The 17,416-nt window shown below is 41.2% G+C and overlaps 1 protein-coding gene across 1 annotated transcript in view; it reads right to left on the bottom strand.

The window, feature by feature from the left end:
* Window positions 1-17,416, bottom strand: part of LOC109429038 (tetraspanin-9) — a 76,876-nt gene that overhangs the window by 3,320 nt on the left and 56,140 nt on the right. The gene's annotated exons all lie outside the window — the stretch shown is intronic.

Here is a 17,416-nt window from a genome sequence, read left to right as displayed (position 1 = left end):
TCCCAGATCATCTTCCGTCGTCTGTCACCCAAAACAAATGAGTTCGTGGGAAGTTATCAAGCTGGCTTCATCGACGTCCGGTCGACAACGGACCAAATCTTCACCGTACGGCAAATCCTCCAGAAATGCCGTGAATACCTGGTCCCAACGCATCATCTGTTCATCGACTTCAAAGCAGCATACGACAGTATCGACCGCACAGAGCTATGGAAAATCATGGACGAAAACGGCTTTCCTGGGAAGCTGACTAGACTGATTAAAGCAACGATGGACGGTGTGCAAAACTGCGTAAGGGTTTCGGGTTAACTATCCTGTTAATTCTTATCTCGGGGACTGCGACAAGGTGACGGATTCTCATGCCAACTCTTCAATATCACTCTGGAATGTGTGATGCGACGAACCGGGCTCAACAGCCGGGGTACGGTTTTCACAAAATCCGGTCAATTTGTGTGCTTTGCGGACGACATGGACATTATCGCCAGAACATTTGGAACGGTGGCAGAGCTGTACACCCGCCTGAAACGCGAAGCAGCAAAGGTCGGACTGGTACATACACAAAGTACATACTGGTAGGCGGGACCGAACACGACCGGATCCGTCTGGGTAGTAATGTTACGACAGACGGGGATACCTACGAGGTGGTGGAGGTATTCGTCTACCTCGGATCCTTACTGACGGCTGACAACAACGTGAGTCATGAAATTCGAAGGCACATCATCAGCGGAAGTTGGGCCTACTACGGGCTCCAGAAGAAGCTGTAGTCTAAAAAGATTCACCCACGCACCAAATGCACCTTGTACAAAACGCTAATATGTAAGACCGGTGGTCCTCTACGGGCACGAGACATGGACCATGCTCGAGGAGGACCTGCAAGCACTCGGAGTTTTCGAGCGACGCGTGCTAAGGACGATCTTCGGCGGTGTGCAGGAGAACGGTGTGTGGCGGAGAAGGATGAACCATAAGCTAGCTGAACTTTACGTCGAACCCAGCATCCAGAAGGTGGCCAAAGCCGGAAGGATACGGTGGGCAGGGCATGTTGCAAGAATGCCGGACAACAACCCTGCAAAGCTGGTGTTTGCAACTGATCCGGTTGGCACAAGAAGGCGTGGAGCGCCGAGAGCACGATGGGCGGACCAGGTGGAGCGTGATCTGGCGAGTGTTGGACGTGACTGAGGATGAAGAACGGCAGCCACGAACCGTGTATTATGGAGAAATATTGTTGATTGAGTTTTATCTTGAATTTCATGTAATACTAAATATATGAAATGATATGAAATGAAGTTTACGAAATAAGCTCTCAGTTCATACATTTTTTACAGAATGAGGAAACCTGCTAATCAGATACTGAAGAGGTAGATCCTCGGGTTATGTGGGGATCGACCCACTAAAATCTCAGTCTCTCTCTCTCTTCCTTACCTTTGCGGTACGCCCATTAGGAGCGAAGAGGAAGGGGACCGTATATGAATACTCTCTATTAAATGGTAAGCGTTCCGTCCGCTACCGTCTTAAGTTGTCCTCTCTCCCGCGGAATATTCGGCACTGGCAAGTACTGCAGACTATCCGTAAATTGGACCGCCATTTTCGTTGTAGATAAGTACGATTCTGGAAACCATGGAAGTAACGAAATCTCACTTGTCCACCCCCCCCCCCCAACCCCCATACCCGTACACATCCTTTCAGCAATGCTGTCTCAAGTGATATCTCTATAGAGTATAGAGTACCGGTATACCGCATATCTCCTGCATACTCGACATTTGCTCCACGAAGCGTAGGCAATAATAGTAAAGAACGAAATTTTATAACCTTTCAAGGTTCAAGTACCTACTTGAAGCAAAGCGTCAAAGTTTGACAAAAAAGAGATTATTATTTTGTGAGGTGTATTCATTCAACCAAATTTCAAACTGGGATATCATACAGACCCTTGTTCAACTGAAGCGGCTTCGCTATTGAGATGAGGTCGTTCGTCACCGAGACGACCTCGCTTTGTCCATAGCGGACGTGGGCCCATGATCTTGCATCGTGGCGCGGGAACAATGTTTCCACGATCTCCTGCAGCATTTCGGGAGGCGTTCTGGGGGTCCTGACGCCCTTCGTTTTGGCGATGACTACTCTGTAGTCAAGGGAACGTGTTGGCTGCCTGGCAGAGATTTTCGAAGCACGCCCGCTTACGTACCATAATCTTTTTTTTTTTCAGTTATACCGGTTTGCGTCCATTTCTGGGTAGGGATCACCTTTGCATTGCGGTGTAAGGGTATGCGGTATACCGAAAAGTTTCGCCAAATACCCCTCGAAACGAAATTCCGCGAAATTCCACGGAATTTAACTAGGCGAAATTTTTGATTTTGAATTTCGTTTCGTTTCGTCAAATTCTAAAAATTTCGCCTTCAAAAACTTCCTATTGACGAAACAAAATGGAATTCCGCGAAACTGCCAAATAATTTCGAAAACAGTAGTGTGAATGCTAATCGTTTACTTTTTTCTATTCTACGAAACCTAGTACAGGGTTTTTCAAACATTCTGAATTGCACTGCACTTTTTGGAAATAAATCACTACGTGGCATGCTTTTTGGTTATTGTCGAACCATGCAATTCAAATTAACTTCAGTTTTACTTACTGATATTTTTCAAAGCTACTCTCAAGTGCACACACTCGCCCGTGAAACATGCTTTTCCCATGCTGATGTGATTGTGACACTGATTTGCATTTTGTTTTAAGTATTTTTCGACCTGGGACACTAGCTTTCCCAAGCCGAAATATCGCAAAAAGCCGAAAAAAAAAACGAAAAAATCCGGTAAAACCCGCAAAAGCTTTGTCGTCTTTTCAGTGGGTACCGATTTTTGTGGGATATTCCGACATTTTTGGGTTCTAAAAACTTACGTCGTTCCCTTTTTTTCGAAGCTTAGTACGAGTAACAGTGTAACTCGGATTGCAGTGGTGTAGCCAGAAATTGTCTCTGGGAGGGGTTTTCAACGATCAATGATACCTTTTTTGATTTGACTCTAAAATTTTGAAAACAGTAATGAGCAATTGTACTCGTAGTTTGGAAATAGTGGCGCAGCCGAAAATTTTTTTCGTTGCAAAGCGCTTTATACTGAAAATTAGTTCCTCAAATTTTGGCTCGGGGGGGGGGGGGGGGGGGGTTTAACCCTGAAACCTCCCCCCCCCCCGTGGCTGTGTCGGATTGCAATATATTTTCCTTGGACTGGGAATATTTCTGGATTTTTTGGCCAAGATCGTTCGGAATCCTGAATGATATCCTAAGCAGATTAATACAGGGAATTTTGTTAAATTGGTGGTACACTTTTTATTGATTCTCAATTAGAACCTTGGCGAACTCCTGCGCTTCCCCTCAATAAGTGCTAACCATTTTTAAAGGCCATTTCTGGAGATATCTATAGTAAATTCCTTGCAAAATCCTTGGAAGCTTAATTTTCATAACTTTGGCAAATTCCTGACAAGAAGTGTTTAGTAATTTTTTTCTGTATTTGTTGGTCAAAAGAAAAAAAAGGCAATTACACCGTTTTCGATCTTGCGGCCTCTACATTAACATTTGACAACGGACAACACTGCAGACTGCAAAACTGCAGAAAACTACTTTAAGTGAATCTAAGATTTATAGCAGCTACTTTCATGAAGATACATCCCTAATGGTATATTTGGTACTGTAAGTGGCAATTGCTCGAAGAAACGTTATGGGATTTCATTTCTATAGAGTTTTTGGTCCATTATTCTTCGAGATTATGTGATAGGTCAAACAATGAATGATGAATAATGAGTTTTAAAGCGAAAGCAGAATTATTTAAATGCCGGATGCACTTGTCAAGGTGGTGCATGATCTGAAAACCCCTGAGCTAGGTGAAAATAGACAAGGGTCGCAAGGCTCAAGTTTGGAAAACGATGCTCTTAGAAAACATTGAATTACACCAAAGAGATAACTTTGGGAAAATATCTTTGCAAATACAGGTCGGACTCGATTATCCGGAAAAAATGGCTCGATTATCCCGGGACCAAATATTTTTTTCGTTTTGTTTGATCAATTTTAGATGGCAGTATGACAAAAGATGTAGCAAATGTCAAATGCAACACCAATAAATCAGATTCACCCTATTTGATAATTATTTTTTTTATGCAGATTTTTCGGCCAAAATTCCATTCTCAACAAATATGGTTATAATCATGCCAGCCGTTGAGTTTAAGGACTATAATGTCATACTAGCTTGCTTCTATGTTTATCGAACTGTTTTTGATTGATAAATCTTAAAAATAAAATAAAAAAAGTATGGCTCGATTATCCGGAAATTAGATTATCCGGGGTGACTTTCTTGGAAGTAAAAGAGTCTAACATGTACCAAAAACAAAAAAAAACTGGCAGTTGATATAAAGTTTTTCGATCTGAAAGGAGTATTTTGACATAATTCAGGTGCAAACCTTATGAAGGGACTTTGAAATATAATTAAATCTCCACAAATTTCCTAATGCACTAAGGCATATTTTCGACAGGAGGCTCGAACCAAATGCCAAAAAAAATTTTTTTCTTGAATATTTAAAGAAGTAAGATAAAACGACAAACCTACTCAAACCGTGAGTAGATGAAAAAGTCGGTTAAGAAATAAAAATAATTGCTCCATGAGTACCATATTGCTTATTTTCCGTAATCAGTCAAGTTTTAGAAACATCAATCTTTCAGTAAATGAAAAATGTAAGCACACAGTACCAATTTTCACAAAAAAATATACCTACACAGCAAAAATTTCTGAAAATTTCACCCGACGTAAACAAATTTGACATATAAACTTCTACTCCATCTCACAGAATTTTACATTATACAATTCCTTGCATGGAATGTTGAATGTTAGCTACATAATGAAAGCAATCTGTAAATTCAAAAAGTGATGCAAGCATGGGTGTGATATGACGGGGTCCTTTTGTCACAGGTTATATGAAGTAACATTTTTTGAACTGTGTACAAGATTCCGCGGAATTTTTACGATAATTTCGTTTCGTTTCGAAAAATACCGAGTGAATCCGGATTTCGTATCGATCTCACGAAACTTTTTTAAATTTCGTTTCGTTTCGTACCGCATCGTCTCAAAAAAAAAATTATACCGTTTCGTTTCATATCGCTTTGAGAAAATCCCATACCGCATACCCTTATTGCGGTGTCACATGCACGGCTGAACCCTAAGCCTAAGCCGTGTAGATTATCGCTGGATAGATCGTCGCTGTTACCCTGCATATGCAATTGCTCTACAAAAGACGGCTTATCAAAGATGGAGTTCAGCAATCCCGGACAACGGTCGATGACCTACGGTTGTGACCGTCTTCCTCAACGAATCGCCAGATTGTCACTATGGGTGTATCCATCGTTGACCCTCCCGTCCGAGCTAGGCTTCAGACCCGGGCTCCAGAAAGTCACGTCAATGATGGATTCTGCCCCGTTCGTACTGTAAGCTTTTTGTCACCTATGTTCTCGACATCTACGTTCAGTCTAGGCGTAGCTTCGAGTAGAGCCTCGTGTTAATCAAGCAGCTACCCCACTCAACCGCCCAGGCGTTGAAGTCTCCACCGATGACCACGGGACTCAATCCCACTAGTGCGCTTGTCAACGAATCCAGCATAGACGAGAACTGGTCTATAGGTCACCAGGGAGAGGCATAACAACTGCAGTAGTACACCCCGTTGATTTTCACTTTGGTGAAGCCTTCGGGGAATATATATCCTGGACCGGAAAACGACCGCTCATACAGATCGCCGGTAGCTTGGCCTTATCCATTATTCGGTTTTCGGGAGGGATGTGTTATGCATCCGATAGTAGGGCGATATCTGTACTTGACTCCGAGACTGACTATGTAACCTGCATTATCGTCGGTTGGTTCGACCTTCTCACGTGCCTGGACACTTAGGCCCGACCGTCATGTGACCCTTGTTTGCCGTGCAAATTAGGCATTTTGGTGCCGAGTTGCACTGCCTGGCGATGTGGCCTTCAACACCGCACTTTGTAACTAATGGCGGTTAGGCCACAGCTACCGTTGGCTGAGGAGAGGGTCACAGAAGGTGACCCTTCCCAGCGGCTAACGAGACTCTGTATTATGACCTCACATCTCAAGGTCGGCACGCTTATCCTTTCTATTTCGCGGATTCAGGAAAACACTTGGATTGCCTTTTCACACTCCTGTTTATTGGCTAACTTTTGTGCACTTTCTGTCTATCTTCTAGCTATCTACCTTCACCCTACTCTACCCACTTTCTTATTCTAATCTGACCTTCTTTCTTCGGGGCCCCTTTCTCCTGCTGCCGCCATCATCCACCGATCCTCTTCTTCATCGTCCTTCCTCTTCTCCCATGTCCGTTGCGACTTTTGCCGCCCAATCGAACCGGAGTGTCTGCGATCGCTGGAGAACGGGCCTCAGGTTGGTCCTCGGCCTGGAGTAGCGAATGGCCGGATCTTCATCTGCCCAAGTCTTCGCCGGATGTCTTCACGGCGGAGGGTGACCCATTCTAGGGTTAGGGTTCACCTCTTGCTTTGTGGTAAAACCACGGTGATACTACGGGGTTCTATGTCCTTAGATTCCTACACACACAATAGACACACAGTGGACACTTCGCATCGAACTTCACTAGTGTCGATCACTTGGGCAAATGCCCGTTTCTTCGGTCGATCCAAGATCTCCAAGATCATAATGGCCTTCCTTCGCTACCACCGTCTACGTCCATGTTTCAGACAAGGCAGAGTCATCTGGTGGCTAATGTGGCAGGATGATGGTAGCTGCTATTTATGGCTGCGTCCTTTTCGGGTGACCAGTAACACAGAGTGGAAGCACACAACACAAACACTTTCCTGAATTTAATTTAACAAACAGACGAATATTATTGTAGACCGCGACAAACTCTCACAAACCTACTGAGGGGGTACTACGAACCGTTACAACTTCCTGTAGAGTTTGCTCCTGTCATGTTCACGACTTGTGTCCTTGTCTGAAGCACTCGAAGCACGCCTCTGGCGGCTCATAAGTGCTAAACAGGCTCACTGACCAGCCAACTCTGATCTTGCCGACTGTAGTAGCCTTGTTCACCTCCTCTACCGGGAGCTTAATTATGGCGATCTGCGTGCCTGCCGGGCCCTCCCACAGACGGATATCGATGAACTTGGTGCATCTACCTCGCACTGCTGCTTGAGTGCAGCTGCGTGCTCCTCTGCCTCGGTGATCTCGTCCAGGTTTTTACAAAGGAGAGTCGCCTCCGCCGTTAGGGCTCTCACCTGCATTTTTTCGGCCAGTCCCCTTTGAGGTAGTGCCTTGTAGAAGGTGCCCCTCTTGGCCACTTCCTTTAGCACTAGCATTATCGCTCCAGTCCTGGTACGCCTGATGCTATTTACATCCGCGTCCAGCGGTGAGAGACGACCTCCTGGGGCTTGGTTCCCTTAACCCATTGCGCGTTTCGCAATAGACTTAGGAGCCTGATAGCTCGCACTGGCCGTCTCCTTCTTCCGCTCCAATTTTTCGCTTTTCTCTGTCAGGCGCTTCTTGCCGCCGGGGGGCGCGTCTTCTCGGCAGATTCGTAGGGCGGTTTAACCTCTCCGCTACGCCTCTGGCGAGCTGCGTTTCGTGCGCCATCGTCGCGCTGTCAGCAAAGAAGAAGCAACCAGGAGATCATACTCCTTCTTGGCCATAGCCAGCAATTTGCAGAGCTTCAGCATGCCCTATTTCAGGTTCTTTGCTGATGGTAGTCCGCCCGCTCGTGTAGCCGATCAGCTCATCCAGCAGTTTGGCAACTACTAACATCCTCGGAAGCCCGCTCCTGCTACGGTTCAGCGCCCGCGTGAGGTCCGCGCCACTCATCTGCGCTTCTTCGGCCGGTGCTACGCCGCCTCGTGCTTATCCTGATGATCTACTTGACATCTGCTCGCTGTTGGGTTCACCAGCCCCTCGTAGTGGTGATCTCGCCAGTCTTCTTCGCGCGAACGGGTTCAAAACCGTTCCCTCTGCCTCTCCACTCTTCATCACATTGCAACAATGCATTGTTGTTGTTCATGGATTTAATAGTTGTGTTTTCCGTTGGATCCCCCTTAGAACCGCTTTCTTCACCTCGGCTTAACTCGTAAGCCAGGCTTACCCATATAGTTAAACCTGGCTTAACGCCTAAGCCAGGGTGAAGAAATCGGCCCTTAGAGCCGCAATCTCTCACTGCAAATGAAGTAGTTGCCATTGATCCTGGTGGCTATCTATGCAAGCAGGAAGGCCACTCGAGGGTTGGCATAGACCCTTATGGGGACTGAGCTCAGAGCCGGATCAGCGTCAATCAGGAGTTATAACGATTTTATGGGACGGAAGACAGCGCCGACATTAGCCCATCCACCGTTTTAAGTCAGTGTCACCTGACCTTACTGAGAGGATAGAATACCGTCGCTACCAGCTCACTTGTGTATAGTTACCCAAACGTCTGCCATCTCAGTTTCCAATCACAAAACAAGATCAGTACACCATAATCAGGAACTTTCTGGCGTCGTACCTGTTGTGCCCGTGGCACAGCTGGGCTGTGACACTTTGGAATCGGTACAAGGTCGTTTCTACATAGTTGCGTTCGGATGTGTGGAGTTTCTGAAGAGGCCACGTCACGCCTAGGCTTACTCCGCTTGAGCAATCCGTATGCCCCGGTGCTCGGTCACCTGCCGTGGTAGGTCCACACTGTTGTGTGGATATGGTTCGCTTAGGAAAGAATTCTAGGCTGCCACCTGCCTCGCAGGAAGGGGAGGTTCGTCAAGCCCCTGGACTACTACTGCCTCTAGAAACCCGGTATGCTTTCATGGGTGAAGCAGAAGTTCCCACGAGAAATCCATAGGAAAATCCGTAGAGGACGAGAAGTTTCTGGATAAATCTTAAGATCACTGGAGAAATCAGAGATGTAGTCCCAGTAAAAATTCGTGACACAACCCTGACCAAACCCTGTAGAAATCCCAAATTCTTCCAGGACTTTTATTGGATTTCAACAGATCACTTTTTATAGTTTTCCTTGGAATTTGACAGAAACCTCTATGAATTTCTCAAGAATTTGCAAATTGGACTAGTCAGGAAATCTACTGTAATATTTTCTTTGAGAACTGCTTGAAGTATAAGTTTTATATTGTTTCATTGAACATCATACCATTTGACTATGTATTAACAGAGCTAAAAGTAATATTTGTTTATTTTTTAAGACGCTTATTTATTGAATTATTTTTATTGGAAGAGAGAAATTTCTTTAAGTAATAACCTATTTAACCAGTCGTGCCGCAGTGGTCCACACGTTTGCTTCAGAAGCGAATGGTCATGGGTTCGATCCCAGCCCTGGCACTTGCAATTTTTCGTTAGTTGCTCTTCCCCCCGAAAGCAGCTGACACCCCGAATAAACCGGAATCGTACATCATTGCATCCTGTGATCGTAATTTTTTACCCTTCAGGGTAGCAGGCCAAATTTTATGTTTAGTGCCGTATTGTATCAAACTTATGTTTTATGTGTGAGTCAATTTGTGAAGTCGTGCACCATTGCGCAATTTTGCCTTATGTCAGCCCCCCCCATCAAAAATTCCATAATACATATTAAAGTTTTTCGCCTTTTCAATAGTAGACAAATATTTTTTTCAATACCGTCGTGCGGGGCTTCTTTATACACTTTTTAATGGTTTTTCAACTTTATGACATTATAACTCCCAGAGTAGTGAATGTATTTCCACAATTTTTACACATAATAATTGTGAGTATGTATGTAGGATGCATGCAAAATTTGAACTAAATCCATCCATAAACAAAAAAGTTGTCCATACATCAATCGGAGACATATCATATAGAACCAGAGGGGGGCTACTTTGGACATTCATAATTAAAACAAAACTGCAGTTAAAATTCCGGGTTTATTTAGAATACTACTTTGTACCAATACTGTAGTATACATTATTTCAATAAATATATCATAAATGTATCATACATTATTTCAATAAATATATGCGTTTTTAGGTGGTTCTGTGCTACCTTTGGTTTTATGAGCAGCGTGATATTTTAATATAGACTAAAAGGCTGTCTGGGGGCCATCATTCCATTATTTAGGTGAAACGGTCATTTATATTGTGTATCCATACAAATATTCGATTGTATATGCTACGTCGATACTTCTTGCACGAATTGAGCAACCCTTTGAAATTTATGAACTGCAGAAACAATGCTTACAGAGCAAATGTTCTGATACGTTATGTATATTTTTATGATTCATTCGATGTTTTTTTCGCCTCCTGACAAGCAGTAAAGAGTTTGTTTGAAAAACAATTTCAACCAAATGAAGGGGAAAATATTGCGTCATAAAAGTCCCAAAGACATCAAACAGATTTGAACGATATTTCAAATTCAAAAAATCCATATTCAAAAGTGTCCAAAGTAGCCCCGTATTTCAAAAGTAGCCCCGCACGACAGTAGTGAAACAGAGTTATCCCTCTATGGCTGGCTTTTCGGTCCGGATAAATTATAAGCGGGGTCGAAACGTCGGATGAAATAGTATCACCCCGCTTATAATTTATCCGGACCGAAAAGCCAGCCATAGAGGGATAACTCTGCCAATCCGTCGGTCGTTTCAACAATCAGTGATTATTACTTTAAATTTTTCAATAGTTATTTTTGTTTGTTCCTCGTTTATTTTTGTTCAAACCCCCCCCCCTCCTCGTACCCGATGAAAGTTCTCGGACATAAAAGAAAAATAATATTTGCATCCGCATAAAAAATCAGAAACCAAAAAATGAGGAAATGCTTCCAGTTTCGCCTTAAGGGCTAATTCTTCACGCCATTTTTTTTTCTAAACGATGCTATATTTTAAATGAATTAAGCATTTCAGATGAGTCTACAAAAATCAGGTGATTGTCATAAAGGAGATTTCAATTTTTTTGGTAACTTATTAGGGAACTATTAGGTTACTAAACAAAATCAAGTTTTCCTCGAATATTTGAACTTTAACTAATTATGATGAAAACTTTTAGATACATGAAAATCATGCAGCTTATGTGCTATTAAAAACGCCCACGGTTCGAAAACTGTTTGGAAACAGTATCGGATGATAAGGGGAAAAAAAAGACACGGACACGTTTAGTACTTCCAGTGAGCTATTCGCTCTTTGAAAGAAGCACGACACTACACACCAAATTTTGGATTTCTCATCCAGCAAAATCAATTGCTGAGACGCAACCAGAAAATTTCTATTTGCTGAAACATCAGTAATGGTAACTGATAAGTCAGTCATGATTGCAATTGATCACCAGAAAATCAGTTGTCAAACACTTGCACTTTTCGGGAAAACATGTTGCGCACTTATTCCCTCCACAACACTGGATCACCAAGAATCCAAAGGAATTCCGACAAAAAGCCTCTTGCAGCCCGAAATGGAAAGCACCGCATCCGTTATGGATAATAACTGCCTTTCAGTAGAGTAAGGTGGGGCAAAAGTTCGACCTTAGCCGAAACTTCAAATTTTTTCAAGAAATCGAAACAGATATAAATAAATGAATACCGTGTGGTGATTCTACCATCCATGAGCTAAAATTTTACTGAACAAAGTTACGCCAAATGTCTTTTCAATTTTGAGTTACAACACTTTTTGTATGTGTGTGTCTAATTCGAACTCTTGCCCCACCACTGGGGCAAAAGTTCGAATCTAGTGTTTGTAATATTTTGCCAACCGTAGCTCACTATTTCGACACTTTGGTAATTGGAATACCTAAAACCAATTAATATTTGATGTTCGAACTAGAATACACTTTAAAGTTTGATCTGGATTTTACCTAAATCAGGGTTAAATTTACTTCACCAAAAATTAGTAGTTTTCCGCCAAATTCAGATAAAACAACTTTTTTTCAACTTTGATCGAATTTTCACACTGATTCCATCATTTTTAGATATACTAGGGTCTGGGACCATTTGGGCAGGAGCACCTATTTTGGGCACTTGCTGCTATAACTCAGTCATTTTCAAACCGATTGACTTGATTTTCGAGACACGATCAGATACGCACAGCATCTAGACAAGTACAAAAAATCAAGTCAATCGGCTTGAAATTGACTGAGTTAGAGCAGCAAGTGCCCAAAATAGGTGCTCCTGCCCAAATGGTCCCAGACCCTATGTACATTTTGCAGAATTTTAGGGTTTTACCTAAAGTTGCCACATGACTCGAACTCTTGCCCCACAATTCGAACTTTTGCCCCACTATGTGTAAAACATGATTTCCAAATCTTTTTTGCAAAAAGTTATACATGCTAAAGCATCTTCAAGATATACCTAGTTACGCCACAACATAAAATATCGAATTCGATTTCATTATAATTCCATTCCATGCGTTGGAAGGACGATCGCATATTACAATTTTTTGATAAAAAACCAACATTTTGTCATAACTTTTCGAAATAGTGATCAATTTTCATAATTTTTGGAGTGAAAGACTCTTTTTCAAAAAGGTTTCGAACAACCTTGACACCTGAAAGATATAATTCGAATTAAGCTCAAAAACTTCAAAAGAAACTCTTGCCCCACTCGAACTTTTGCCCCACTTTACTCTATTGTTGGCTAGCAGAAAATTGCCGATTAAACCATTTATTTATAAAACTTGACAAATTGTAAACATTTTTGAAAAAAAAAACAGCTGGAATCGAGCGCGGACAAAATTGCTGGTCAACCAGCAAAATATGCTGTCAATACACATTGCTGGAGATTCAGCAGAAAATATTTTGCTGGATGGATTGCTGTATTTACAGCTTGGCAAAAACCAGCAAAACTTTGCTGGTTTCCAGCGAAATAGAAATAGTGTGTAGACAACGGACTAGCATGTAACGCCCAGTGGCACAGCCGAAAACTTTTCCTGACAGCTGCGGCGGGAATCGAACCCGCGCCCCAAGCATGATGCGACTAAATGCTTGGTGACACTAGCCGCACGACCACGAAGCCACACCAAAAACTACATAAGTGCTTCATTTCAAAAACCATATTTAACATTTTGTATCGCATTGGGAACAGCTCGCTGGCGTAAAGTATGGTTTGGGTCAAGCAAAATCCTAATGCGAAAGGTCGATTAAGATAGCTCCATAGAAAACATTTTTAAAATAATTTTCTGATAATGAAGGCTCTTAAACCTACGTATGTAATTAACATATAATAACATATTTAATAAATCTTCATTTATCCCAAACTTTAATATTCAAGAAATGTCTTAAACAAGACAATCAATTTTCTTACTTGACTGAATCACCAACGAATGCCTAAAGGCTTTGGGGGCTGTCCATTTATTACGTAAGGTATTCTTTACGATTTTTCGAGACCCCACTCCCCTTTGTAAGATTTTTTGAATCAGTCGGATTGGTTTGATTGCTGTATTGTCGCCAACGTTATGAGTCATCGCTTTCCGAGCAGAAAATAGAAACTAAGTATAATAATAATCACGTTAGCAGAACAACACTCATACAGGGTATGAGTACCATAAATTATCTCACACTCCCATATTCATCCTATTCAAACACAAGCGATTATGGCGTCGATTGATCCAGTTCTTTTTTATTCATGTGTGCTCACTTCTAACAAAAATATTTTTTCATTGAACATCAAAATAAAACTATGGAAATTTATAAACATTTAATGATTAAAAAGAACTTATCGTATAAAACTGTGGAACTCTATTCAATCCCTTTTTAATATATCTTCTCAACTATGTGATCGGATTATAACTTTTTCCGCCATAAAAAACTGCAGTAACAAATATGAATATAAAACCATACCTAATATTCAATTTAGCACCAGACACAATCCACGCCGAAATTATATTCTTCATGTTTGCACCATCAAACGAATCATCATCTGTTTGATTCGGTGTCTGCAAGCATTCAAAAGGATGAAACAAAATTGCAGATTGGTTTCACAAAGTATCTTCTTCCATTGAATTGAGTAATACTATGAGCGACAGCAGTGTTTGAATGGCTTGACGCTGATAGTGGGATGGCTTGATCTCACTCCATTGAATTTGGGAGTGTACTGGTACAACTGATAACTGAGTAATATTATGATATAGTTGCATTCAAGAGCTAATAATCCCATCACTAGGCAACTTGGGAAAATCGATATTATTCAATGTCCAACAAATTCACTTTCAGCCATTTAATACCAACAACGTTTTCGAATAACCATCCGAAGTGGCATTACGTGAGCATTAATTCCCATAACGGCATTATCGGCTTAGCAGCTTCATCAGCATTAAAAGAATACTCATAAAGCATGCACCTGACTGCGTAACCGTTTTGCTCTTAATGCTCTTCACCGAAGTCGCGATGCCAAGACCAGAGGCAACATAAAGCGAGCAACATCAACAATGTTCTGCCCGTACCTACCTACCAACAAAGGCTTCTGAGAAAAGTGGCGTGTGGTGGAAAAATGTAAGGCACCGTGTAAGTTCACGACCCGGCCAACATGGATGTTTCGGTGTTTTCTTTTGTGTTTTTTGTTTTTGGCTCTCGAAGTCGTCGAGTTGGGCCTGCTGGATTTATGATTTTTCACACCGCATCATGCACTATAAGCCAATAAATGAAATTAGGCGACAAAAACAAAATAGCATCTGACATCAAATATTTAGGTATCATTAATATCAATTGGCATTTTTTGAAGGTAGTCGATGACATTTACCTTGAATATTGGAGATATAGCGAGTTTTTCTTTTTCCGACTTTTCGAAGCCTCTAAGCAGAATACCCTCTTCGAATGAGTGTAATCAGTTTTGTAACTTTTAATTCCACCCTAATTGCTTATCGTTTGACAGATACGCGTATTTCGACTATCACTTGTAATTTTCCTTATTGTCAGTTATCCAGCAGTGGATCCACTGCTGGATAACTGACAATGAGGAAAATTACAAGTGGTAGTCGAAATACGCGTATCTGTCAAACGATAAGCAATTAGAGCGGAATTGAAAGGTATAAAAGGGTTTTTCGTGGCTTTCTGTAGAACTGGACTGACCGCACAAGTTTTTCAAATACCATATTTTCAGGTTAAAATTCTAAATTGAACTGTAGGTGATTGAATCTAGATATGTCGAAATTACATTTTCAGCACTGGCTGGAGCTCAATAAATACGATAATACTTATAGAAGACTTGGATAAAAATCAAAATAAAAAAAAATGAAAAAAGTGTGTTTTGTTATGTGTGGACCATAGCGAATCAGGTTTACCGTCGGTGCTACCAATGTTGCAATACATCAACCGAAGAAACGGTTATGAGACTCAATTCACCTCAAGCACTCTGCGGAGAAATGTAGAGAGGTAAGTGCAGATGAGAAGCCCGCACAAAACAATAACAAAGAGAAAAGAATGTTTAAGAAGGCAAGTCTACCACAGACAACAAGTGAGCACTGCACGAGAGGTCGTTAAATCTGAAAGCATCGGGGTTATTCATTCTCACACCTTACCAACCTTTACCAACCAACCAAGTGACTGAATTAAACGGAGTTCTGCTTGGAAGAGCCGTGATGAACCGTAGATTCCAGTTTCAGAATGGTTCACGTAATGTGTAACATTGCTCTCTCGTTCCAAGTGGAGAAATTTCAATTTGCCAAGGGCTCTTTTGATCTGCTGTATTTAGTAAGCATGGTGTAGGATTACATTCTTTGGCGATTTGGGACTGCGCATATTGTACAGCAGAATAAGCGTAATGAGTTTTTGTTTTGCGTCTTATGATGACTTATCAGTCTAGTCTGAGATATCAAAGTTCAAATGAAATAAGTATTTATGAGCAAAGCGGTAGACGCCGAAACTATCTGGGTTCAATCGTGCAGGAACTTTTCAAACTAAAAATTTCTGTGACTTTTTTGGGCAGAGTGCCTCCCTCACGATATACCAATGAAAAAGGAAAATTGGTAAAGAAAGCTTTTGGTTTATAAATAACAGTAGAAGAGGTGCTCATAGAATACTGACCGTGAAAGATATACACATATAAGTAAGAGAGGCCATGCTCAAATAACGTCACGGTTTTAGGAGGAGGGGGTGGAGGATGGTTTGCAAAAGGTCGATTTTAGTGTGAATCAGTAGATTTTGATACTAGTTTCGAGCTTTCCTCCAGCTCAACGCAACGCACGAGTCGCGTAGACACGACCTTCTTCAATTCAAATGAAATTTCGCCCATTTTAGCTTTTCATGTTCAAAAATATTCTTCATCTAACTTTTGATAAGAGCGTACGAAAAAACAAAACTAATTTTTTTCTACCATTTTCTTTCAAAAATGTAACTCATTGGATTGAAATAAAGTCTTCGAGGTTATTTCAGGATATTTGAAGGACATCCACAAAAAATACACCGAGAGTAATGTTCTTCACGAATCTATGTTAGATGTCATATACAGTGTATCAAAAAATTTTCGTGCAGCGATATTTTCGTCAAAATAATCTTTCATTCAATTGTTCATAACTTTGCTATAACTTCAGTTAAAAACGCTATAATTTTGAGCAATCTCAAAGTTATAAAACTTTAACAAAATTTCTATACTGTATTTCAGATATTCATTACGCAATCTTATTAGGGTTAATTTGTTCACTGAAAAACATATACAAAACTAGCAAACTTTGTCTTGCCAAGTTGTTGTGGTTTGACAATTGTTAAGATCATTGTAGCACGGTACTCTAGTTTGAAAAAGAAAGGTCATGAAAAATCAGTACTTTATAAATTTTTGTACTTTTTTAGTTGATTTTCGTAACTTTTTATACTTATAAACACAGCCACCATGAATAGGAGTCGAACCGTGCAAGAGTCATGCTGATCGGTTCACCCGTTCGAGAGTTTTGTTGCCTCAAAGGAACTCCGAACTCATTTTTATATATATAGATCTGCGTATGTAGTTGACGAAGTTTTTAAATTTATCATATTTTGCACATCTGCCAATCTGCCAAACGTTTTCCACTATTGAACGAAAAATGCACAGGGCAATAATAGAGTTTTAGGAAGTTGAAAACACTTGGCACTTTTATTTACACAATTTAATACATTTCCATGTAATACTCTGACCATCTGGGATCTCCAGTTAGGCTAGTGATTAAGGTTATGGAGCGAGGGGGCGAGTGAGAAGCCAGCACAAGGCTTAAGAAGGGCATAAGCTTGTCTTAAGAAATTTCGACATAAGAAATCATTTCATAAGACATCTTATGAAATATTTTTGCGCAACATAAAACAAGGGACGTCGAGATCGGAGAACGCGTGCTTTACTCACGTGCCCATCGACGCTTCGAAAGTTGGAACGGTTGGAGTGCAATAATAAGTTTGGCTTTTCGGGATAAATTTTTCATACAATATCTTATGATTTTCATAAGAGCTTTCTCATGAAATTTTTCATAAGACCGTTGTAATGAATTTCTTAAGAAATGTTTGCCTCAGTAGGCTATAAT

Source organism: Aedes albopictus, chromosome 2, assembly GCF_035046485.1.
Source record: "Aedes albopictus strain Foshan chromosome 2, AalbF5, whole genome shotgun sequence".
In the NCBI taxonomy this organism is placed as follows: Eukaryota; Metazoa; Arthropoda; class Insecta; order Diptera; family Culicidae; genus Aedes; species Aedes albopictus.
This window is presented reverse-complemented; position numbering and strand designations above follow the sequence as displayed.